This window comes from Tyto alba, unplaced genomic scaffold (assembly GCF_018691265.1).
Source record: "Tyto alba isolate M040663 unplaced genomic scaffold, T.alba_DEE_v4.0 Super-Scaffold_14, whole genome shotgun sequence".
Classification (NCBI taxonomy): Eukaryota; Metazoa; Chordata; class Aves; order Strigiformes; family Tytonidae; genus Tyto; species Tyto alba.
Window position 1 is genome coordinate 36,658,407 of NW_024881276.1, and position 9,437 is coordinate 36,667,843.

General features: G+C 38.0%; 1 long non-coding RNA gene across 1 annotated transcript; it reads right to left on the reverse strand.

The window, feature by feature from the left end:
* Window positions 1-1,561: 1,561 nt before the first annotated feature.
* Window positions 1,562-4,328, reverse strand: LOC122152921. Its single transcript, XR_006164907.1, has 2 exons — window positions 3,806-4,328; window positions 1,562-3,004 (listed from the first exon to the last, which is right to left on the reverse strand). It is a non-coding gene; the product is annotated as an uncharacterized LOC122152921 (long non-coding RNA).
* Window positions 4,329-9,437: the final 5,109 nt, after the last annotated feature.

Consider the following 9,437-nt stretch of genomic DNA (forward strand, 5'->3'; position numbering starts at 1 on the left):
ATGAATTCAGAGTGCTGAACATGAACCATCCACATTCCAGTAAATTTTGCAATTCAAAAATATATGCAATGAAAATCTTTAATATGTGCACTGTATATCTGATGAAATCTGTAAGGATTTTTATTTTGATAAATATAATGAATTATTTAAATTGTATATTGACATGCATATACCTACACACAATATAGTTTTATCTCATTATATAGCTTGAATGAACAGAATATGGGTTCACCTGATCAGTAACTTAAATAGACCATTTTCAGTACCGAAAACTATTGTACATAATACATGTCAGTTGCTACTGAAGAGCTTCATGAGTGTAGTACCTAGCTGCATAGATTCGTCTTTTCTATACAGATTCAGATCTACTTTTCTAATATTGCCTAAATAGAGGTCAATGTTGAATAACACATCTGTGTTAAAAAATCACCTCTGTGTCTGAATGTTTGCAAGTAGCTCTTCTGAGTGTTCTTAGCATGTGGGATTGACAGTTTACGAAGAAAAGAACTGCATATTTACAGGAACTGTATCATCATTGTAATTGCTAAGGCAATATTTTTATGACTATTTAAAGACTAATTATATCTTGAGCAACTTGAAAACTATGTACAGTTCATAGTTTCTGTCTCTTAAGAAAACAAGACAACAAGAAAAAGTATTATACTAACAGATAAGAATAATTTATTTTAACAATAGTGTTGGTGCTTACAAAAAAACACAATTCCTCCCACACAAGTGGAAAAAATATTCTGCAGCCAAAATACCACTTCTGAAATAAACAAATAGTTTAGATGCCTGATCTGTGTGAAGCCTTTGTCTCAATGAAGCCTGATGTATCAACAAAGTTCCTGCAGCATCTTGGGTTAGGCACAGGAAACAGACAAAATGACTCAAAACTAACCCACCTATAAAATATTAAGAAATACAAATCAAATTATGTGTTGTAGTTCAAGACTAATGAATGGTGCAGAATAACTTGCATGCTTGTGAATCTTCTTATGTGAAGTATGTGAATTACTTAACACCTGAGGGACAACCTAAAGCTCCCTCTTTTTTTTTTGTCAGAGGGGGAAAAAATGCAAAAAGTGATGGAGAGGCTAGAAGTTGAGTCTGATGCTTAGAGTATCGCCGGCTCAGTTTAAATTGAACAGGTACAAGAAATGTGACTGTGTGCAAAGTGATTTTAATGCTGTAATACGTTTTTTACATCAATATTCTCTATCAGATTAAAATGTAAATTAAATGAGAGAATATTTTAAATGCCATATTGTGTTCTCACTTAGGCAAAAATAATGGCAACTAACTACAAAATAATCTTTGTCCCTTGTTACAGGAAAAGCTAAGCAAGTTTTCCTGTAGACTGAAATCATTATTCAAACAACAATAGAATGAAATGTTTTCTAGGCCTCAAACATCAGTGTTTATGTTTTATGTTTTAAAAGTTAATTAATGCTGTAACAATACAGCTTAAAATATACTTTGTGCTAATTATATATCAGAATTTTCAATAATAATAATAATAATAATATGGTCGAAAGTATTTTTTTTTTTTATTTCAGTATCTGTTTTGAGTTGGATTTTTTTTTTTTTTTTGTAGGTTCAAACTGGCATTCAGGTAAATTTTTACTTCTAAATGTTACATGGCATCTAGTCCAGTTTTCTAAACACACAAATATGTAACAGCCTAATGTTACACAATGGATAACAAGTGGGTTTTTTTGTAGGAACAGTTCTGCTGCTAAACATTTGAAAGAGGTATATTTTCCTTTTTTCCCTTCCAGACAAGGAAAGCTCCTTTGGTTCTCTAAATTCTGAAGAGACACAATCACAGTCCAAAGCTGCTGGTTCCCCTCCGCCTAGGTCCCAAGAGCCTGACTTGTGATTGTTGCTAAAAAACCTCACAAGTTAGGGTCTCAGGGACTAGGAAAAGTCCGATATGATCCAGTAGAATTCGTCTTCCAATAAACTGAATTGCTTAGTAGTCATAATCACTGTCATTAAAACTTTCACTGCTATTGTCAAAAAACAAAACAAAACAAAACAAAAACCAACCCAAAAAACAATGTCCCCTTCAAATCAACAACCCTCCTTCCCCCCAAATAAACAAACCACAGTTTCAAGTAGGGGGCAGAAAAGATCAAAAATGCAGGCAAGACGCATACATACATTCAAACAACGTATCAGCTGACTGAACAGAGTTTTCTTATAGTCCTTAACTTTTGAAAGGAAAAAACAAAGAACACAGGAAAGAAACCTTCACTGTCTTGTCTCATAAGTAGCTATATCATAATACATCAGAGGGAAGCGTCTAAAAATGGGTTAAAATCTGCTTCCAGCAGATCTGTACAGTAACAATTTTATTCTATTTCCCTTAATGCCTGAAAGAAGGATTAAATGCTCATTAAGGGGTTTCTAATTTAAATATTTCCCCACTATACTTTTAGTCCTACTGTTCAGGTGGGCCCTGGGTCAGAGAGTACTTTAAACCCATTCACGATGCAAGGATAACCTTTGGGCGTGTATTCACTTTTTGCCTCTTCCCCACGTTCAACATTTAATCCTTCTACAGGCTGCTAGCAAAAGCTTCTTCCTTTCCGGTGGCAAAACTAGCTTTCGCTCCATAAACTGTAGAAAACATTGACATGCAAAGGTTGTTGTCACTTGAGCCAGATTACTCAAAGCACACATAACTTTCAAATACTGTCAATACACTAAGAAGAAATGCTCGGGTTTCCCGAATAATTTCGTTCTGAAGCCGAACACTTTTAATGGCACAACCACAATCCCGAATTATTTTCGCATCCATTCTCCTCCGATCTTTAGCTTTGTTGGCAGAACGAAAAAGAAAATTTCTACTTTAGGGACAGGATCCACTGTGGCTTTTTTTTTTTTTTTTTTTTTTCCTCCATCAGAGCCCAGAGCAAAAGAAACAGCAGCCATAAAGGTCCTAGCCACTGGAGCAGGATCTGGCATAGAAAACAGTGCTCTTCGGGAAGCCGTTCAGCTTTAAAAAGGAAAAAAAGAGAAAAGGGGGGAAGAATTAGAATCTCTGCTGGTCGAACAGGTGAATCATCCATTTACAAAAAAGCTGTACAGAGCACTACTGCTGAAGAAAAGATTTGCCAGTGCCCCCCACCCCCACCCCTGCCCTTCACCCTCCCCTCCAAAATGATACTTCAGATTTCAGAACATTTTGGATTATCTAAAATATTATTTCACCTGATGATAAAATGCAACATTACATAAGAGCCGTTTCTTTGTCACTGTGCACCATTCAATCAGTTATGCCTCAGACACAAAATAGTTAAACGAAACAAAATATATATATGAGATATATATATATATGTATAGCAGTCCCTAGATTTCATTCAATTTCTTTTTTAAAAGCTGATCATGATTTAACAAACAATTTTGACCACAGCTTTCAAATCAATAATTAGAATGAAAAATCTCTCCCCTCTATAAATATGACATTAACATAATTATACCACCCCCATCGCATAGACCCATCCTCTTTAGGGAATACATCTGATGCTCTGAAGATGGAAATCAGTCAGATTTTAGTTGCTCTCAAACGTACCTTTGCTTCTCACTGACTGACTGGCTTTACCTTCCATGCACACACACAGTCACTAGCACACACACGCGCGCACACACACACACACACACACATGCGCGCGCGCACACACACACGCACGCACAAAAAGGCAAGGCAAAGCAGCGGATGCTGACTCAGAGCAGTTGTGTGTGGAGGGGGTGGTATCGGCTGGTATTTTCACTGCACTCATCATTAACATTAACTCACTCTCTAGCATCCACCCTCTCTCAGACCTGCTGGACTGCAGCATTTGCATGACGCTGTCACTCTAGCCCTTGTGGGTCAGATGTTAGAAGAAAAAAAAGCCTCAAGGCTCTCATAAGGAATGCCTTCATTTCTTCCAAAGGGTCCCTCTTCTTATTTTTCCACCTTTCTACTTCCTCTGTTGCTGTGTCTCAGTTGTTTGACATCTTTCCGGAAGAAAATGTCTTGAGCTGCAATAAGCCAGTAGTCAGTCGGTCCTCCCCTCACCTCACACTCCTATTCCCACCCCCTTTTTTTCCTAATCAATAAGACAGATCTCCAAATGCAGTTGTGAAAACAGGCTCTGACACACAGACTTTCATCCTCGATCCTCTGCCTCAGGAATAGCAGGCAACCCAGGCTCACACGTGATGTAGAGAGAAATAATGCCAGTAATTCTTGAACAGTCTTAGGAGTTTATTATACGCCTTCTTCATTTTTTCCTTTGCTTGAATAAATACCAGTGGGAAGGACACACTAGCTCTCAAAAGCTACGAGGATTAATTTCTTCAGAAAATGATGAACATTAAAAAGACTAATATTAATCTTCCTCAAAATTAATGCTATCTTTCTTCCCCCCACACACTCATTGTGCTCTTTATAAGTAGGAATTGTCTCATAGCCAAAACACTGTCAGGGACTGAATCACCATTCACTGTGCTGAAATCGTGAGTTTCTGGACTTCAATCAGTATTTAACCGGACTAAGTAATTTTTTTTTTTGTTTTAATTTTATTTATTATAGACTTAATTAAAACAAAATAAAAAATAGAAGCTGCTTGCGTCAGAGGGAGCACTGCGAGAGAACAATGGCAATACACCCGCACCACCACACCGAGTACTGAAAATGCATGTTTGAGCTACACTTGTGTATTTATCTGTATCCATGTTGGTAGAGCAGTCTGTGCACATACACGTATATCGAATACACACACACATACACAGAGAAACTCAAGACGCGTCTATAAAATACACAACACAAAACAAAGAACAAAGGCTGTTAACTGAAACACAGGCACAAGTTGTCTGACAGGCTATGAAAATCCACAGAGCATAATTATTGTGTGCATTTTTTACCTTGTTCCTTTGTTCTTAAGGCAAGGGACTTTAATGACTTACGGTGTTGACAATCTTTCGGCTTTTCCCTTTTTACGCCAACGGTATTTGGGAATTATTTTTCCAGACAATACCACAGCACTGTGATTCGCGGTATAAAAATTATTTACCAGAGGGGGGGACAGGTGATACGCAATTCGCCAGCCAATTCTCAGAGCTGCCTGGTGCCGTAGAAGCCCCCGGCGTAACCGGGCAGGGAGGTCCCAGGGTGCAGTGCTACACGGCAGCCCTGGCTCAGGTAGCCCTTTGGCAACCTGACGGCGGCAGCAAACGTGAAGGGCATCCGCTCTCAGGAAAGGTCCAAAAGAAAACACCGTGCAGCCCCGAAGTAAAGAAAGGAAGCCAAAGCACCGGGGTACACGCCCTAAACCCAGTTAGTACGCGCTTATGACCGGTCGGTGTGATGGTAATTAATTTCGTAGGAAAAGGATGGGGGAAAGTAGACAATTAGGAAACAGTTAAATTTGTAATCTCAGAGAAAGGGAGAGACGGAGACAGACACACACCCACAGACAGAGACAGAGAGCGAGCAGTGAACGCCAAGCATGAGACAACAAAAACAAGACTGAAATCAGATTTGGGAAACTGAGAAAATACAGGATTACAGCATTTAGTTTAGCATTTACTGAGGTATATAAAAAAAAAAAAATTAACACATGCATAGCATGGCTTAAAATACTTATTGCCATCAATAGTCTGTGACGGATGCCGGCTTCTTACTGCTATACGTACATTAGATTGGTCATCGCCTCTTAATCTCCTTTTGCTCAGACCCATCCATTTTTTGCTGCTCCAGCATCTGTGCCCTTTATGCTTTTTTTCTGTATAGTTACCCACAATACCCTGGATAAATTAATGTCATGACCTCGCTATGGCTATCAGACAGAAAAAAAAGTCTACTATTTTAATAATTGAACGTGCGCGTACAGCAAACTGCCTACTGATAGCCCGGCTTTGTGGACTGCCTCCAAAAGCAGCCTTTGCTAGCTCTGCGAATCAGAAACAACAGATGCAAATACTAGCCACATAGTCCCAGCTCTCTGTCTTGCTTTTTTTTTTTTTTTTTTAAGAAAAAAAAGCCACCCTTTTCAGTCTGTGCCATTTCATTTTCTCTGCATCTGCCCGCTCAATGGTTAAAACATTAGCCTGCCAAAATTAGAAGCTTTTGAATAAAAGCATAAAGATGAGTGAAAATTATAAATGGCTGCAGATTCTGGAAATTTATATCCAGACCGTGAGTAGGGAAGAGTACCCAGGTTCAAGTGCTGAGCCTCACTTGGGAGCACCTCTGGGGCCAATGGGACTGCAGACTAGATTAAATCAATAGTCGTCTGAAACAAGATGTCGTAATCAATCAGCTCAATTACCACTGTCATAGATCTGGGTTTAAGGTCTTTCCTGATTCCACTCTTCTAATCATTAACCCTTATACATCCTCAAAATAGGAACACACATTTGGTCTGCTGCCCTACCTTTCAGATCATCGAAGACTAACTTAGCATTTTCCCCTCTTTTTCCCTTTCCCTATTTAAATAATATAAGAATAGGTCAGCAAGAAATGTTTTAAATGTGAATATGGCAAGTTAGATGCACTCCTTTAAATGTACCTATTATGTATTTGCTGTGTGTGCGCTTATATATTATTATTGTGCCTCAGGGAGTGGCTGGGTGGATCAAAGACTGCTGTTTAATTACCATTCAACTCAGCTGTTTCCTTGGAGATTAAAAATAGAATACTAGTTGAATTAAACTGAAGCTGTTCACCCCTTTCACTAATCCAGTATTACAGAACTCTTCTCCCCTCAACCTATTTAGGAATAACTCATTTCTGGTTAATCAGCCACTAGGAAAATCCATTTTCAGTTTGAGGGTAAGTGTGAAAAAGTTGGAAAGACATTTTTGTATGTATGTCTGAATTTCACAGAATTACCCAATCATTTACATTTTGCATCCACGGTACAGTTTATCCTCATGTGATGCAAGGAGAAAAGAAGCATCAGGTTTGAACACAAGCAGAACCACTTTAAATCTTGCCTGTAATTATTATTCACTGTATAAAGATTAAATGTCATCCATTTAACTTTTTTATTCTTTATTCCTGTGCAGGTCCTGAAAAGACTGGAAAGCTTTTCATAAAAGTGCTCAAGCAACCGTCACATATCCTTCTCTCAGCTTCTCAAGAGGAAAGAAAGAATCCAGGTAGCGGGTATCCAGAATTCTGGTCTCTTAAATTTGATTTATTCTGCTGATAGACTCAAATAATAATAGTGAAAGTAAACCCCATTACATTTACAGTTACATCACTGTCTGTAGGCACTGCCTCTGTCTCCAAGCAGAACCACACCTTTTTTAACCATAAATCTGCTTTTCAGCTGGAGAGACCAAACGCACAGCCCCAATCCATTCAGCTCTTGTGAATGCCGATTAGCAGAATTAGCTCCTGTGACATGTCAATGAAATTCTGGGGAATTTCTAGAGGTGCTAGGAGTGGGTGCGGGACAGGGGCAGCAAATAGGTGTTTCACAGGAGAGGCAGAGGCCGGGGGTCTGTCTGCGGGGAAGGCACCTGCTGGGGCAGGGCGCCGTGCTGTCCCGGAGAGGTTATAACTGGAGATTGATTGCTGGGTTTAATAATCCAGCTGTTTACATGAGTAGAAATGTTAAAAATTGGTCCAGAAAATTGTTCAGCTGCTAGCATAGGTGCTTTTTAACAGGCTTATACCTCAGCCAGGATCAACTTTGTTACAATAACTGACCCCTGACAGATGGAAAAAAATGACCTCAGCTTTGCATCTTTTCTGGGAAAGATATAGTTGACAGTGGGATGAGATACAATAAGAACCTTAATTCTGTCTCTTATTAATGCTAAATGAATGCTATACACCAGACACCACCTTAAACTGGATGAAGGGTACTGCTCAGTTCTGCAGGCAGCGGTTCAGACCGTGAGCATCATCCACAAGGGGACAGCATTCACATCCACACTGAGAGGATGCAGTTTGTGTGCATGAAGAGCAGAACGAGGGTAGCAGCCATTGCTGAAAACACCCAAAGATGATATTTTTATTTTTTTTTTTTTAAAAAGGGGGAAAAAAAAAAAAAAGGTGTTTACTGGATTATTACTTATGAACAGAGAGGGAGAAGCGGTGAGGCTGGATATGGATGTCAGATATCAAAACCTATTCAAATACATGATGAGCCTTTTGTTTCTTAGACAGCAAGAATAAGGTGATTTGCAATATTAATACAAAGTTTGTGTGAGAGATAAAGATTCTCTAGGATAATAAATAATAATGTTAAGAGAATGCAATGACATGTAGATACTATTGGAGCAAAATCAGAAGGTGTCTAACATGAAGGGAGAAAAGCACTAATATCAAATGTTATTCTGATACTGCAGTTATCATTTTCATATTCTCAGTGTGCTCCAGATGGGAGGTAACACCCTCATCACTCTTCTTTTTCTAGGAGCAAAAGTTTCTTCATCACAGTGCACATGAAATGGATACCCATTAAAATAAAAGGTATATCTTCCTTTAGTGTAGCATTTAAATGACTTAGAAGAATGGGACTGTTAGAGTGACCTGTGTCTAAGCACATGCTGTAGTTTTGTATGATTGTCCATGATACCTTCTCATCCCACCGATGTACATCAAGGGAACAGACTCCAGAAAAATCCCACAGCTACCTAATTCCAGATCTGTGACAAAAATCTTTCCTCTTAATTTCTTATTTAGAGATACTACACCTATACTTTACCTCACTTTTTTACTAACAGTACCTTTTGTACCTTAGCTGAAATTCCCACCTGATCGTGAAATATTAAAAAAAAATAAATATCTATATCATACAAAATCTATTACAGAAAGGAAATCACACAAATAAAAACAGAGAAACAGCAGTATCTTTCTCTCTCTATGCAAACTCCTTACTCAAGAAATGCTATTATACCATCTCCTTGCTGACTTGTCAATTTACCTGCCCTTTATTAAAACACAGACATATGACAGCAGAAATTATTGCAGTCTGAATTACTTTGAAAGTACATGAATACTATTGAATAGACCTTGATTTCACTGACATTTTCAATTAAAAAAGTAATTATTTGTGAAAACTAACCACCATGATATTTATTCTTTTTTGACCTATGTTTTCTTGAGCTTTAAAAGCATGAAATAATGAATGAATTGACTTATCTATTTATGAACACTTTTTATACTTACTTCACTAATTGCTTTGCGTTGCTGCTTAATATAGCATCTGCACAACATGAAGAAAAGGACTGGGACTTAAATGAAATTCCAACCGTTCATAAAACTGTTTTTGACTAAACAGTCAAGTTTGCATTTGCAGCCTGTTCAATAAGAAAGATGTAAAGAGCCAAACACTATTTTAAAAATCCCGCTTCATAAATTTTCCAGTATGACATATTTACTCTTTCATTACTGATTAAGTAGACAAGTATATAGAGATATATATAAA